The 17,088-nt window shown below is 34.8% G+C and overlaps 1 long non-coding RNA gene across 1 annotated transcript in view; it reads left to right on the forward strand.

Annotated features, from left to right (window-relative positions):
* Positions 1–6,448: 6,448 nt before the first annotated feature.
* LOC128315133 (uncharacterized) overlaps positions 6,449–17,088 on the forward strand; it is a 99,973-nt gene continuing 89,333 nt past the window's right edge. Inside the window, exon 1 of the long non-coding RNA XR_008297583.1 lies at positions 6,449–7,049. This is a non-coding gene — a long non-coding RNA (uncharacterized LOC128315133). The remainder of the gene's footprint in view (positions 7,050–17,088) is intronic.

Here is a 17,088-nt window from a genome sequence, read left to right on the forward strand (position 1 = left end):
ATGATTAGGTCATAAAAGCAGAGCCCTCATAAATAGGATCAATGTCCTTATAAAAGAGACCTCAGAGTGTGCCTTGTCTTCGATGCCATGTGAGGACACAGAGAAATAAAAAAGTGCTGTCTGTGAATCAGGAAGAGATCCCTCACAAAAGACCTGTCTTGTGCCTTAATCTTCAAATTCCCTGCCTCTAGAACCGTGAGAAATAACTCTCTGTTGTTTATAAGTCACCCAGTCTATGTAATCTGTTCTGGAAGCCCAAACAGACTAAGACATTGTCAATTCTAAGACTTCAATAAAATCATTCTGTGTTCTTAAGTGTAATTTAAAACTTTTTTTGCATTATATTAAGAAAGAGAATCAGTTGCCAAATAAAAATCTCTGTTTTCTCCCATTCATAAAATGTTATGATAATTCTAGAAAGGATATTGGCATATTTTTAAGGGATGTAAATTTTTATTTAAATCAGCGATAATCAATTCAAGAAAACCTCCTAAAACCTTGTCTTATCAACAATGTTTTTGCAGTCTTCAACCATATGTTTAGGGGGACAAAAAAAGTAAACTGTTCAATATCAGATAGCCAGTGTTAAAATTGTCTGTTTTCCCTATAGGGTGAGAAGATAAAGAATTTTCATCAGCAGAGAAGGTACCAGCAAGGAGGTACTTAGTAACATTATTTGGTATAAGCTAGTGAAATGTACTATGCAACTGTGAACATCAGATTGGATTCATCTTATTTGTTTCCTCTTGTGAGTAAGTGTCTAAGAATAACAATATCCCAGAGGCCCCCAATAATGCAAAAGAAAAAATGGAGAAATTACTAATTTAAAAATTATGAGATTTTCTAGTTACATATAATTGATGTGCCTTTAAAATCAATTGCAAATGCAGATAGATAAGGACATTCAAATGTCTCCAACAATAAATTAGTAAAACAGAATGGATTAACAAATAACAATAATAAAAATAACAAGTAATTATACATCCACCCATATTATATTATATACAAGTTTGTAACAGTAAATATTAATTTGATTTATATGATTTACTAAATTATTTTTCAAAATATGGTACAGATTTTAAGTGCTTATATTTTTGCAGTAGCTTTCACATAGTACTAAGTTTGAAAATAGTTAAATAAAGTGTAAGCATTGATAGGTTTGTAATATATGCAGATTTAGCTCATTGTCACTTACAGTGTTAGCAATCTCTCCAGCCGCTGAAAAGATACAGAAAATAAATGGAACACTGATTTCTCCAAATTGTTTTCCTGAGGCACTAATCATCAGAAACTACAGACAAGCCACCAAGGACCATCATGCAAAAATAGAATCAACGTTGATTGCTTTTATTGTTGTTTGCATCTGCTTGTCTCATTATTTGTTCATTTCCTTTGATTTGTTGCCAAAATTTTATCAGCGTTTACAAAGCATTTATAAAATTATTAATAAAACATCTATTTGTTTGCTTTGACTGAACCAAAAACTCTGGTGGAAAAAGGGGGAGTGAAAGGAAAACTGATCACATTTTATTCACATTTTATGTTCAATCTGATGCCTTTCTTACTTACATTAGCAAGAGAATGAAATATTTCTTTTGGTATTTCAAAGAATACACAGAATACAATACCATTGCCAAAGGAAACAGAGGTGACTTAATTCTTTCATAATTATTGGAAAACAGGCTGATAATTTACTTCCAAATAATGTCAGGGACTCCAGTGGTAGATGATGTTTGATTTTTCATTCATTTATTTAGATTTCAAAAGAAGCACTGATATATCAGAGGGAAGCCTCTTCAAAAAATACAAAATTTTAAAAATTGAGATTGTCACTACATGTCAAACAATGCCTGATTTATAAAGACGCTCACATAAAACAAAAAGAAAGAGTTAGAGTTCTGTTGCAAACACAGGCCACTTGTTTATTTTTTCCCCCATTTTTTTCCCCCACTGCTGAGGAAACTAAATGCCAGTGTATTGATTTTTGTAGATAGTGTTTTGCGAGGCACAGAAATATGTACTGTACTTGAATCCTTATGCTTTTGCCTAATGGTATGGATGGATTGTCCTCCCCATAGATTTGTATGTTGAAGTCCTAGCCACCAATGTAGTTATATTTGGATCTTTAAGGAAATAGTTAAGATTCATGAAATTATTAGAGCAGGGCCCTAATGTGACAGGACTGATAATCTGATTAACAAGAGAAAGAGACATCAGAGATCTGTTTCTGTGGACAGAGGAAGAGTCATGTAAGAACACAGGATAGGTGGCCATTTGCAAGCCAAGAAGAGAGGTTTCACTAGAAACCAATCCTGTTGCCACCTTGATCTTGGACCAGTAGCCTCTGTGATGATGAGAAAATAAGTTTCTATGGTTTAGGCTACCCAGTCTAAGGTATGTTGCTATGATAGCAGAAACACACTAATATACCTAATATAATCCCCAAAATAGAATATATTATTTCTTTTTATTGAAGTATATTTAACATAGTGTCATATTGGTTTCAGGTATATAATGCAATAATTAAACAATTCTATACATTACTCAATACTCATCAAGATAAGTGAACTTTTAACTCCCTTTATCTATTTTATTCATCCCCCCCCAACCCACCCACCTCCCCTCTGGCAATCACCAGTTTATTCTCTGTATTTAAGTGTCTGGGGTTTTTTTGTTTTTTTGTTTTTCTGTTTTGTTTTTGTCAAAAGAGAACATTTTTCAATCTTTATCTGTGAAGATTGGGATTTCTAGCAAAAGTTGAAGTGATTGAAACAAAGCATCTGTCCCCATTTTACAAACTGTGCTCAACAGGTAAACCCAGAGAACAGGTTTTGATTTCCAATAAAAGGAAATACATTTTTCTGTAAGAAATGGCCAAATCTAGGGCTGGGAAAGGCAAAAACAAGATGAAGCTTTGGCATATTATGGTGGCAGAAAACAAAGCAATGATCTAAAGACAGGAGGAGGGGAACATGTCAAAGGGCACAGGAGCCAATTCAAAAGAACTCTTAATGGCAAAAGGCTGGAGAAATTTGAGAATAAAATAAATAAGGTGGCCTGGGACTATAATGCAGTGTATAAAACTAAAATACATGAGTGGATAGTTACAATACATTATTAAATAAATAAATGGAGGCAAATGAGTGCTCATTATTTTCAGAAAATTCCAAATAATATAGATGATGATAGATAAATGATTGATAGATAGATGATAGATAGATAGATAGATAGATAGATAGATATTCCCTGCTCCAGGAGATTGAATATAACCTCTTCCTCCCTTTGAATGTGGACTGAACTTGGTGACTTGATTCCATAAAATAAAAAATAAAAAAATAGTATATAGTTGTTTTAGAGTGGGAAAAAAACTAACAAACACTACCTTAACCAAGTGATTGAGATTAATATACCTAGTTGATAAATCATTTTGATACACTGTACACCTTGATAAATGGATGAAAAGGGTATTTCTTTTTCATGGTTTTCTCCAAATTCCATAACTGTAGTCTAATCATGAGAAGAATAGGACTCAAATTCAAATTGAGAAGCATTCTTCAAAATCCCTGATCAGTACTCAAAATTCTCAGTCTTTGAAAACAAGTACAGACTATCATAATTAGAGGACATTAAGGAGACAGGTTGTTTTATCCTGGACTAGATACTGAAACAAAAAATATAACCATTGAAAAACTGGTAGAACTCTAATAAAATCTGCATTTTAGTTAATAACAATTTTCCAATACTTGCCCTAGTTGTGACATTTCTCTTAGTAATAAAAAATGTTAACATTAGAGGAGAACTGGGTAAGGAAAATACAGGAACTGTGTATTATTTTTACATGTTTTTGATATGTCTAAATCTATGGTAACATATAAAACTTACCAAAAATAATAATATAGAGTTAGATTTTGAGCAGAAAATATACTTGACAAACTACTGGAACTATGGCAAACAAAGGAAGAATTTATTAGACCTATCATAGATTGATAGGAATCAATAGTTTTATTAATGGATAGGAAAATATTAATAAGATCTAGTATAATTCTAACTAGTAACTAGCATAGTGTTATGTGAAATGGACACAAATGGACAGATATTAAAGTGAAATATATAAATATGAATATAAGTAAAACCATATAGGTATGCATTTATATAATGGTCAGTATTCATTAGTGATTAGGTGACCCAAGTGAGAGAAAAATAAATTTGTGTGAATGAATGAATAACAATGCTTCAAGGTAGTTGTTTCCCCTTCTTCTATAAAAAAAAATCTAGAATTGCATAGAAAGCGTGATAAATGAAAACCTTACAAGTTCCGTTCTCAGTTAAACTGGACACATATACAATGGGCAGAACGTAGATAAGTGTTAACAGAGGCATCATATTCAGTGAAACGGTTACAGAAAAAAGTTTACACGCACACAAGTGTGAAGAGAGATGAGATGGTCTAGCAGATAAAGATGCATCTGGACTGAACGGTGCTGGTGAAAGTAGTTATCTGTAGCCATTTTGGTTCCAAAAAGCAGAGTTACACAAGGACTCTCACCAACCAGGCCAGGTTTGTATGAAACAGTCCATGCAGTGGGTAAAGAGTTTTAGATTGTGAAGAGTGAAAGGCTACCATTACTCTTCCTCACTCCCAAGGAATCTTCCCCATTTGGCTGGTCTGGCAAATTGTGACTCAATCACCAGTGAATAGTATTAAAGAACTTGAACTGTGTTGACTCAAAGATACTTTAAGAAAAAAGGAGGGCAAGGTATACTTAACAAAGTATTTCTATCAGGCATCAGATGCGATGAAACAGCCATTAAATATTCAAACCTGAAATGAATGTATGTGCATGTGTGTGTGTATACACATGTGCACAATGTCAGATATATAACATACATACATATACACACTCATGTTTTAGTGGATGTCACATAAGCTCATAAATGCATATGTATACACACACACACACACATACATATACAGATATATACAGTTAGTATTAATATCTATTAGTTCTAAATGTGTATATGTGTATATGCATGTCTGTATATGGCTATATGTATACAAATATTTATACATGTGCAAATATGTATGGTTGCACATTTCAGTGGGTATACAATATATACATTATATATATGTCTACTTTTGCATGTATGCAATCATGCATAAATCACACCTGTGATTTAACACAGCAAATCAGAAATTTAAGAATTCAAAGTAAAGTTAAAAAAGCTACTTGAAAAAGAAAAACAACAGTTGTCAGAAAAACTTCCGCTTAACAAAAAACAGAAGTTGTTTTAGATTAGTGAAATAATCAGTTTACTACTAACACATAAGGCAATTATCCTGAAATAGAGAGATTAAAAACCAAATACTACCTAATGGAGACAGACAAAAAAGATCCAACACACACAGACTCCCAGGTAAAGAAAATATGACAAAAATGGGAGAAAACAAGTATTTGAAATTATTATTATAACAACTCTTCTGAAATAAAATAAACGAAGTCACATATTTCTTCAGTCACATTTACAAAGAGAAGACAAAGCTTAAAATATAATCAGAGAGAGAAAGAATAAGTCAATAATTTTACATCAAAATAAACTACCCTTCAAATATAAATCCTAGAGAAAAACTGATTAAAAAATGCAAAAAGCACAAGTGTCCATCAACTGATGCATGGATAAAGAAGATGTGGTATATACATACAATGGAATATTACTCAGCCATAAAAAGGAACAAAATCTTGCCATTTGCAATGGCGTTGATGGAGCTAGAGAGTATTATGCTAAGCAAAATAAGTGAGAGAAAGACAGATACCATATGATTTCAGTCATGTGTGGAATTTAGAAAACAAAACAATGAACATAGGGATGAAAAAGAGAGGCAAACCAAGAAACAGACTCTTAACTACAGAGAACAAACTGATGGCTGCCAGCAGCAGGGGCGGAGTGGGGGGGGGGTGGTGGTAGGGGGAGGGATGGGCTAAATGGGTGATGGGTGTTAGGAAGGACATTTGTTGTGATGAGCACCAGGTACTGTATGGAAGTGTTGAATCACTAAATTCTACACCTGAGATTAATATTACACTGTATGTTAACTAATTGAAATTAAAATAAAAACTTGGAGGAAAAAAAGAAAATTCAGTCAGAAAATATTTTTCCTTTGAGTTCTTAGAAATTTCTACTGTTCTAAATCAGAGGAAACAAAGGAAAATATACTGATATTGAGTATGAAGTACACACACACACACATACACATACACACATTTACACCCATATACACACACACCAGGGAACTGAAAATACAATGTATAGGTAAAATTTCATAAGCTGGGTGGCTTACAAAGAGCAAATCTGTATTTCTCACAGTTCTCGAGGCTGAGAAGTTCAATATCAAGGCACCATATGAAAAAACATATATTTTATTAGAACTTTCTTCTGTGCAAAAGTAGCACAAAATGAACAAAGTTCCAGATGATTAACAAAACATATTGAAAATAGTTCTGTAGTTTATACAGTGTGTGTGGGTGTATGTGGGTGCATGTAATATATATTAAAAGAGGGAAAAAAAAACAATCACCAAGGCAAAAATATCCTTACACATGGAGTTTCTATGGAATCTCCCTTATTTTTGTTATTTCTCTTGAACTGCATGTCTACACAATAATGAATGTCAATGAGCACTGTTCATGACTTGAGAAATAAATCTCAATGGGTCTCCTGTTTTCCTGAAGGGCGTCTGAATAGAGACACTGATATCTTTCATAACATTTGTTTTGAAGGATAAGAATGCTACTTCTCTTCACGGCAAAGGACAGATTGTTTTTCTCCCCAGAATAAAAAATGAAAAAAAATGTCCTTCTCTGGAACAAAGGTTGGACATGCTTGGTAGCACCTACATTTGAAAGATTGAGATTTCCCAAACCTGGAGCTGCTCCTCAGCCATGCCAGCATATTGTGTGTGCAGCATGTATCTGAGCTGATCTGCATTGCCTACTGGGACTTGGTGACAAGGGAAGTCATTGTGAACATAAAATTCATGCTGCCTCTGTGTGGTGAGTAGGAAAGTCCATTGTCTCTGATCCAGCAATCTCGTGTCTTCTGCCAGCATCTACTGTTAGCTTGTAAGTGCGACAAATGTTTATCCCCATTTCAGTTATTGAACCCTTGGCTTTATTAGTCCAGACAAATTAATTTATATACAAATTGAGGCAAGGTGACATCCAAGAAGGTTGGACTTACTGTTTCCAATCTCCCCACCCTTATATTTTTCTCATTCAATTGGATCTACTCTATCTTTCAGTCAAACTTAAATTTCTTTTGCTATTCTGGAAAGTTATCCATAATAAAGATCAGATGATCCTCTACTTGCATTTTAAATAAAAACAAATTACTTCTGTAATAGGACCTCTGTCAATTATGCAGGGAAGATGAGTCAGTGTGTTCATTTGCGTGAATAATTTTCTATATTAACTTTCTGGAGGAATAAAGCACTTGAAACAAGTGCTTTTGACTACCATAACATATACCCTGCCTAATACTTTCTTTCAATTTGTCCATTTGTAAAGAGTGTGATTTGAAGGAAACTGTAAGTTTAAGTGTTTTTGCCTAGAAGTTTGCTGAACAGGCTGGCTTGACATAAAGACAGTTATCACTGTTTATAGCCTGGTTCTCAGCTTATTGCTATGGCACTAATAAGATAGGTTCAGTGTTTTAAGAATTGGCTCACGTTAGTAAAACTTACAAATGGGGGGGATATGAAACAGTATATCAGTTTACTGACTTGTAATGAGCAGAATAAAATTCTTGAGAAAACCAGCACATTTCTTCATTATAAGAAACAAATGTTTTAAGATCTATTTCAATCAGAAGTTTAAGGAGGATGACATCAGGCTAAAGGAATATAACATTTAATGACATCTCACTGTCACAAGTCCTGAATGCCTCCACCTCTAATGTGAAAATATGTGCTTGCTAAGCAGACTTTATACTAAAATAAAATGATGAGGTTGTGCATTCCATTGGATCTTGCTAATTGGGGAATGCCATTTTTCCCTCTAAGATCCCACTCTTGTATTTTTATTTTGTATTTAGATACTCTATACTATTCGTAGAATCTCTCTTATATCGTATTGTATTGAAGGTACATTCATATTTTTCCAGCCTTTGCTTTATTAATTTTTTAGACTTCTGCTCATTCCTTAGAATGTGATAGGCTAAAACTTCGAGAATGGCTCTGGATGTCTCTTTTTACTCCTATCAAAAGAATATCTATTGCAGTTGTATAAATTGTATGAAATACTCATGCCTGAAGACTTTTTAGTCTTCAGGGTTTCCATAATTTTCATCATTCTTAAGTAAAACTACACAGTAGAAATTGTGAACAGGGGCTATAAATGTCAGAACATTCCTTAGAGGTCCATGCCTCAGACTTTGACTATCTTGTGATATTTTCAGCTCATCCAGCACTAGAGTTTTCATTAAGTCTGAAAAGTGGGCAGAACTTGTTTGCCAGTTCCAAAGAAGATGTAAGGAGGAGTAATCCTATTGATTTTATTTCTAGCTTTCCACTTCAAACAAAGAGAGCAAAAAAGGCCTCCCAAGAGTTCTAACTACTTTGAGGGAATGGTTTTATAAATAATTGAGTGACATACCCTAGGAGAAAATCCTTACTTCTTTCCTTATATATATATTTTTACTCTTTTTGAAATTTTCTTTTGACATCAATACTGTTTACTTCTAAATAAATTGTATGAATGACCAGGATTCTGAACAAGTGAGTTAACTGTGCCATGTAATAAACAACATGCCAAAATGTTCTTAATTTATTCCTGGTTTATTACATTTGGAAAGGTATATGTATATAGATGAAAACTTTATTCTCATTGTCTAAGTGGTTTTACAATTAGGTTATTATGTAGTTTCAAGTGAAAAATTGGGGTGTATGCTACCGTTTTGGCAAGAGAATTATTTTGAGCTGAAGGCAATTAAAAGGAAGCAAATACAACGAAAGCTCTCTGATTTGCCTAAAGGAGAGACATAAATTTGTAAATTTGTCTCCTCCCCTTCTCTACCAAGAAGTACAGAAATTAATCACTGGAGGCAACTCTAGACCTTTATCAGCTCAGAGGCATCGCCAGAGTACTCTACAAAGCAAACCTTGATAAACTAATCTTTAGTTACCATTTGTTTCCCCATATATTTTTTACCTGCAATCTGACACTCCTAGAAGCAGTTTTGTTTTTCCTTTGTCTTGTTACTCCTCTAAAAAATGTATTGTTCTTTTGTTAAGATACTACTTAAGCCCAAATTCTAACCACTTGAGGGTGTGTCTTCTGCTCATGTTAATAAATTTCAGTTTGTTTTTCTTTTGTCAATGTCCATTGTTAGTCCAAAATACAGGGCCCTACCCAAAGAATCCCGAAAGGGAAAGGTAAAAAGACTCTTTTCCTTTTCAACACAAACAACTGTGGATTTCTGAGACATTGACTCATTTCTACCATCACAATTAGGAAAAAAAAAAGGTTTTAAAATCTGCTATAATACATGAACTTATTTATATAATAGTGTAATGGTATTTTAAAATACTCATATTGACAGGGCAGAAAAAGTACTGAAAGAATTTTGCCAAAAGATTAAGGAAATAATTTTGTAGTTGCTGTTAATATGAGTTTATTTTTTAAATAATAAACCATTGATTTTCATCAGTAAATTATTTTTTCCCTCCTGAGAACTTACAAATGTGATAAATTTGTATAAATGTCAAAGTTTAACTGGAAATTTTAAAGTCATAAAAACCAACTTTTACTTAAGTCTCAAAAGGAATAAAGCCAACATCTAAAGACTATGAATAACAAAGTAAATAAAATCAGGAGGAGGAAAAGAAAAGGAAGTGACTTTTTTAGTGTTCATAAATTTCCTTTTTTTTTCCTTATGGAAGATTCCAAGTGATTTCCATAAATTTGGGGTCTTATTCTTTGCAATTCAGTTCAACTCTTTTCTTCCCTATAGGTCCCACTGAACTTTGTTAGCCGTCCCTTTTATTATATTTTATTTATTTCGCTTTACTTTATTCAGTTTGTCTTTAAAACAAAGCTACAGCTATCTTTTTATCTAACTTGCATTTGTTGACAAATTACCTGTTTTACGCCTGGCCCCTCTAGACTGTGATATCCTTGATGGTGTTTACTATCTCCTTATTTTATTTTATTTATTTTCAAAGCACCAGCATTTGTCATAATTGATGTAGTAGCTTTTAAATAAATGTATGTTTAATGAATTGACATATAAAAAGAGATAAAAAATGGGTAAAAATGACCTTTGTTTCAGCGATTCTCAACTCCAGCTATAACAGGCATACACTGTGACATCTTGAGTAAGCATGTACATTTCTAAGTTTTAGTTTCTTTATCTGTAGATTATGATATTTAATGTCACTATAGCACACACACACTATTGGATTCATACCTATGTCCCTCTTCCTCTATCCATATTAACAAAATCCTAGACTTGCATGAAGAGTCACTGTGTTCCCTGAGTCCAAACCTTTAGGAAAGTGAAATCTCTCATTAGGATCGACAAAGCTCTCTTTCAGAAATGACGATGAGATACAGGCTTAACCAGACAGGGGCGCCTGGGTGGCTCAGTGGGTTAAGGATCCCACTTCGGCTCAGGTCATGATCTCACAGTTCGTGAGTTTGAGCCCCACATTGGGCATATCAGCACAGAGCTTGGAGTCTGCTTCAGATTCTGTCTCTCTCTCCATCTCTGCCCCTCCCCTACTTGTGCCCTGTCTCTTTGTGTCTCTCAAAAATAAAGAAATGTTTAAAAAAATTTAAAAAAAAAGACAACCAGACAAACAGAAGCTGAAGGAGTTCATTGGCGTGAGACCTGCCGTAGAAGAAAAGACCTAAATGTGAGATAGGAAACCATCAAAATCCTAGAGAAGAAAACAGGCAGCAACCTCTTTGACCTCAGCCACAGCAACTTTAAAACACTCTAATACTAAACACTCTAATACTAAACACTAATACTAAAACACTCTAATAATGAAGGCAAGGAAAACAAAAGCAAACATGAACTATCAAGACTTCATCAAGATAAAAAGCTTTTGCACAGCAAGAGAAATAAGCAACAAAACTAAGAGGAATTCTTTGGAATAGGAGAAGATATTTGCCAATGACATATCGGATAAAGGGTTAATATCCAAAACCTATAAAGAAAATATCAAACACAGCACCCCCCAAAAATAGTCAAGTTAAGAAATAGGCAGAAAACATGAAGAGACTTTTCCAAAGAAGACATACAGATGGCTAACAGACACATGAACATATGCTCAATATCACTCATCCCCAGGAAATTACAAATCAAAACCATGATATTACCTCACGATTGTCAGAATGGATCAAATTAACACAAGAAATGACAGGTGTTGGCAAAGATGCAGAGAAAGGGGAACATTCTTATACTGTTGGTGGGAATGCAAACTGGTACAACCACTCTGGAGAACAGTATGGAGGTTCTTCAGAAAACTAAAATAGAACTACCCTGCGATCCAGAAATTTCACTATTAGGTATCTCCCAATGGATACAAAAATGCTGATTGGAAGGGGCATGTGCACCTTACTGTTTATAGCAGCACTATCAACAATAGCTAAAGTATGGAAAGACCCCCAAATGTCCATCGACTGATGAATAGAGGAAGAAGAGGTGATATATATGCATAATGGAATATTATTCAGCAATCAAAAAGAATGAAATCTTGCCATTTTCAATGATGTGGATGGAAATAGAGTGTATTATGCTAAGCAAAATATGTCAATCAGAGAAAGAATACCATATGATATCACTTACATGTGAAATTTGAGAAACAAAACAGATGAACATATGGGAAGTGAGGAAGAGAAGAAAGGGAACCAAACCACAAAAGACTCTTAATGATAGAGAATAATCTGTGAGTTGATGGAAGGAGGAGGGCACTTATTGTGATGAGTACTGGCTGTTGTATGTAAGTGATGAATCACTGAATTCTAATTCTGAAACCGATATTTCATTGTATGTTAACTAAAATTTAAATAAAATGAAAAAAGAATGGGAAGCCTGGGTGGCTCAGTCGGTTTAGCGTCCGACTGCAGCTCAGGTCATGATCTCATGGTTCATGGGTGCGAGCCCCGCATCAGGCTCTGTGCTGACAGCTCAGAGCCTGGAACCTATTTCAGATTCTGTGTCTCCCTCTCTCTCTGCCCTCCCCTCCCCCATTGTTCATGCTCTGTCTGTCTCAAAAATAAATAAACATTAAAAAAAATTTAAATAAAATAAAAAAGAAGAAAAAATGCCAGAGAAACTTTTCCAGTTGAAACACAAAAATGCTAATCAGCAACATAGAAACATGAGATAGTAGAAACTCACTGATAAATACAATATATAGTCAAACTTATGTATAATATATAGTCAAATTTAGAACTCTAATACTGTAATGATGGTGTATAAATCCCTTTTTAAATTTGTTTTTGTTTTTATGTTGTTTTTGAGAGAGAGAGACAGAGTGCAAGTTGGGGAGGGGCAGAGGGAGAGGGAGACACAGAATCTGAAGAAGGCTCCAGGCTCTGAGCAGACAGCACAGAGCCTGACATGGGGCTTGAACTCATGGACCATGAGATCATGACCTGAGCTGAAGTTGGACGCTTAACCGACTGAGCCACTCAGGTGCCCCAATCACTTTTAACTCTAGCATAAGATTACAAATAGTTACAGCTATAATATTTTGTTAATGGATATGCAATGTAAAATCATGTAAATTGTGACATAAATAACATAAGATGTGTGAATGAGAGAAAAAAGTACAGTTTTGTATGTAATCAATGTTAAGTGATCATCAGCTTAAAATAAAACATTATGACTATAAGATATTTTATATAAGCCTCATGATAACCACACAAAAATGTGTAGTAATTTTACAAATGTTAAAGAGAAAGGAATTGAATTATACCATTACAAAACAAAAACACAAAAGTCATCAATTTAAAAAGGAAGACAATAAGAGAGGAAGAAAGGAATAATACAACTATAAAACAGTCAGAAAGCAATGAACAAAATATCAATGGTATATTTACCTGTATATTTACCTGTAAATAGTTAAGTGTAATAGTTAAACTCTCTAATCAAAAGACATAGATCAGCTTAACAGATTTTTTTTTTAAAGACTCATTTACAGGCTGCCTACAAGAGACTTACTTCAGTTATAAGGACATACACAGGCTTAAAGTAAAAGAGTAGAAAAAGATCTTCCATGCAATGGTAACCAGAAGAGAGAAGGGGGGATCTTTTATCAGGCAAAATAGATCTTAAGTTGAAATGATCATGTGAGACAAAGAAGGTCATTATGTAGTGACACATGGGTCAGTTCATTAAAAGGAAATAAAATAGGAAATATATATGCACCCAACATTGAAGCAGCTAAATTTATAAAGCAAATGTTAACAGAACTTACAGGAGAAATAGACAGCCATATAATCATACTACTGGAATCCAATATCCCATATTCAACCATGGATAGATTATCCAGGCAGAAAATCAATAAACAGAGTACTTGAACAACACTATCGATCAAATGGACCCAACAGGTACACGATATCCTATCCACATTCTTCTCAAGCAAACATGGGACATTCTCCAGCACAAATGATATGTTGGGCCACAAAATAAGTCTGAAAAAGTTTAAGAAGATTGAAATCATACAAAGTATCTTTTCTGGCAACAGCGTTATAAAATTAGAACTCATTAACAAGTGGAAAATTGAAAAATTTACAAAAAAGTGTGGAAATTTAACAACACATTCCTGAAGATACAATAGGTCAAAGAAGACATTAAAAGGGAAGTCAAAACATACCTTGAGATAAAGGAAAATAGAAACACAAAAAGAAAGATCTTCAAAAACATAACTGCATCTCAAGGAACTAGAAAAAATAAATGCAAAGTTAGCTGCAGGAAGAATTTAATAAAGATTAAAGCAGATATAAATGAAATACAGACTAGAAGAACAACAGAAAAGATAAATCCGAGTTGATTTGTTGAAAAGATAAACAAAATTGAAAAACTTTTAACTAGATGAATTAAAAAACACAGAAAAGACTCAAAGAAGTAAAATTATAATGAAGGAGATATTACAAATGATGCCACAGAAATAAGAAAGATTATGAGAGACTACTATGAGCAATTACATGCCAACATATTGGATAAATTAGAAGAAATGGATAAATTCCTAGAAATGTCAGAGGCAGTTAGTTAGGTTCTAACTGGATACCTGGAGGCCAGCAAACGGGAAGTCATGGCCACTCTCGACTATTGGGAAAATCAGAGGCCTGTCCTGGTAGCACTCCACAAGAAGCAAATCAAACCGATTGGGCCCAAGATGGCAGATGCCAGACCTGGAAACCCCTGACCAAATAAGGAAGAAAAAGTGCAAAACCCAGCTTCTAAGAAATCCCCTCTCTAAGTGAGAAATATTTCGCCTCCTTGTTAACATTTGCCAATAGAAGATAGAAACTCAAATCTTCTCTTTCTTGAGGTCACCCACTCTCACATCTGAACAGTGTACCTTCACCTTGATAAACTTTCCCCACTTGTGTTGCTCCTCCATTGCATTGTCTGTCCTTGAAATCTTTCTGAAAAAGAGGTCAAGAGACTCCAGTGACATCATTGGGACAGGCTGGGTCAAGGCCTCAGGGCCCAGGACCCTCCCGAGTTTATCCAACCACAGAAACAGAACATACCAAGACTACACCATTAAGAATTAGAAAGCCCAAATAAACATATAAATAATAAGGGGACTGATATAACGTCACCTATCTAACAGCCTCCAATAGGTCTAAATCACTTGCAGCAGGAGGGCTCAAGGAGGTTGCACTATAGTTTATATTTACCCCCATCAAATGTGACCATGTGGGTGCCTGGTTGGCTCAGCTGGTTTAGTTTCAGACTTCGTTCAGCTCAGGTCATGATCTCACCACTTGTGGGTTCAAACCCCATGTCTGGCCATGTGTGGACAGCTCAGACCCTGGAGCCTGTTTCAGATAGTGCGTCTGCCTCTCTCTCTGTGCCTTTTCTACTCGCGCCCTGTCTCTCTCAAAGATAAATAAACATTAAAAAAAAATGTGTACATGTGACCAGGAAGGATTCAGGCAATGAAGACAGAAAGATTAAGCTTGAGTCTAATGGAAACCAGTCAGGACTCAGTCTTCACACAAACTCAACACAGACTGAAACAACAAGAGTGAAGAGTGGGGTCTTTTCCAATTACCTTGGAACCAGGCGAATATATCTTACTAATCCATAAATTCTATGAGCAGACTGGCCTGGCTTAAAGCTCACATACAGGACACACACCAGCAGTGTCTTTGATTCTACTTTTCCCTTTTTTATATCTTTTCATTTTAAGATTTTTCTAAGTTACCAGTTGACTCTCTCCTCAGTGCCTGGTATTTCACATCTTTCTTCCCCCTCCTTTCCAAAATCCAATGCACCTTGTTTCCTTTTGCATTATCAGTAACATATAAAAATAAACCAGATAAATCATAGTAAGGCAATAAAAGTTAATGATAAGAGACAAGTGTTTCAGTTGGACTAGAAAAAAGCCTCTAGAAATAATCATAATTGAAATAGATACAGAGATTTAGTGGAGATATAGTCTATGTTGTTGAAGCTGTGTGATGGGGAAATTGAGACTTATGATTCTGTTCTCTTTGAATATGCTTGAGAATTTCTACAATATATAGTTAAATTTGCAAAAAAAGTATAGAATAATAGTAAAATAAACTGTTTGATCTGAGATGAATAGTATAAATACAGATTGGACATTTGAAAAAGAAAGTAGATAGGCTATTATCTATTTATTTTTTATTTTTGAGAGAGAGAGAGAGAGAGAGAGAGAGAGCACCTGCAAGCTGGAGAGGGGCAGAGGCAGAGAGAGAGAGAGAGAGAGAGAGAGAGAGAGAGAGAGAGAATCTTAAGCAGGCTCCATGCTCCCACTGCAGGGCTTGATCCCACGACCCTGGGATCATGACCTGAACTGAAATCAAGAGTCAGATGCTAAACTGACCGAATCACCCAGGTGCCCCCTAGATAGGCGTTTTAAAACTGAGGGCATGCATAGACTTTCAATAACAAAAGTAAACGTATTTCCCTGTAGTTGCCCCTTGCAAAAAAAAAAAAAAAAAGGTTTTGAGTTTTGCTAATATTTGTTTCATGATTACAAAGCAATTGAGAAAATAAGAACAAAGCCCGTTAGTTATTTTCACTGTTTTAACAAGTCGTAAGACACTACTCATCTGTTGAAATGTCATTCATGTCTGGTTCATATTTCCTCTTTCTCCTGATGTCTTACACTAAAACTTGCCCAGAAGCAAAAGTGGCTTTGTAATAATCATCTTAACTCCTGGTTCTTTCATCTCCAATTGACACAATACCAAGGGATCAACACTACTGAAAATTTATGATCTTTTCTTTCTTCCTGCTACAATGTAAAATTATTCATGGCTGAAAAAAACTTCCCCGCACAGCTGAGATTGGGATTTTCTACCTGGTGTTCAAGGACCTTCACAATCCCCGTCATTCAATTTACCCCACTCTCCTCCTCTCTAAATTTTCTGATTTGCAAGGCCAAGTTGCAAACAGCTCCTCTTAGAATGTGTTACATGTCCTAGTCTTTCATATTTTTATGCTTTTGTTTCATTGTCTGATTCTTGAATTGTCCTGCCCTTTCCATCACCCTTTTTTCCCAATCGTGTCATCAATTAAAGCTGAACTCAATGCCAACTTTCATTATGCAGTATTTACCCGGGGATCATTATGCTCTGAATTTCAAATAACATTTTCTTTCAACATCACACATTTGATGTATAACTAATTAGGCATAGCCAATGCTCTTAGGGGTCCAAAGGCCAAAGCCCTAACAACAGTAAGAGTAGAACTCTTACTAGCTCCCTAAGATCCATGAAGGCAAGAGCATAATTTATATCTCATGAATCCCCTCAGAGTGTCCAGCAACCTGCTGGGCACATATTTTGGGCTGTTTTTATTTGTTAAAAATAGAGGGAT

The sequence above is a fragment of the Acinonyx jubatus genome, chromosome C2 (genome assembly GCF_027475565.1).
Source record: "Acinonyx jubatus isolate Ajub_Pintada_27869175 chromosome C2, VMU_Ajub_asm_v1.0, whole genome shotgun sequence".
NCBI lineage: Eukaryota > Metazoa > Chordata > Mammalia > Carnivora > Felidae > Acinonyx > Acinonyx jubatus.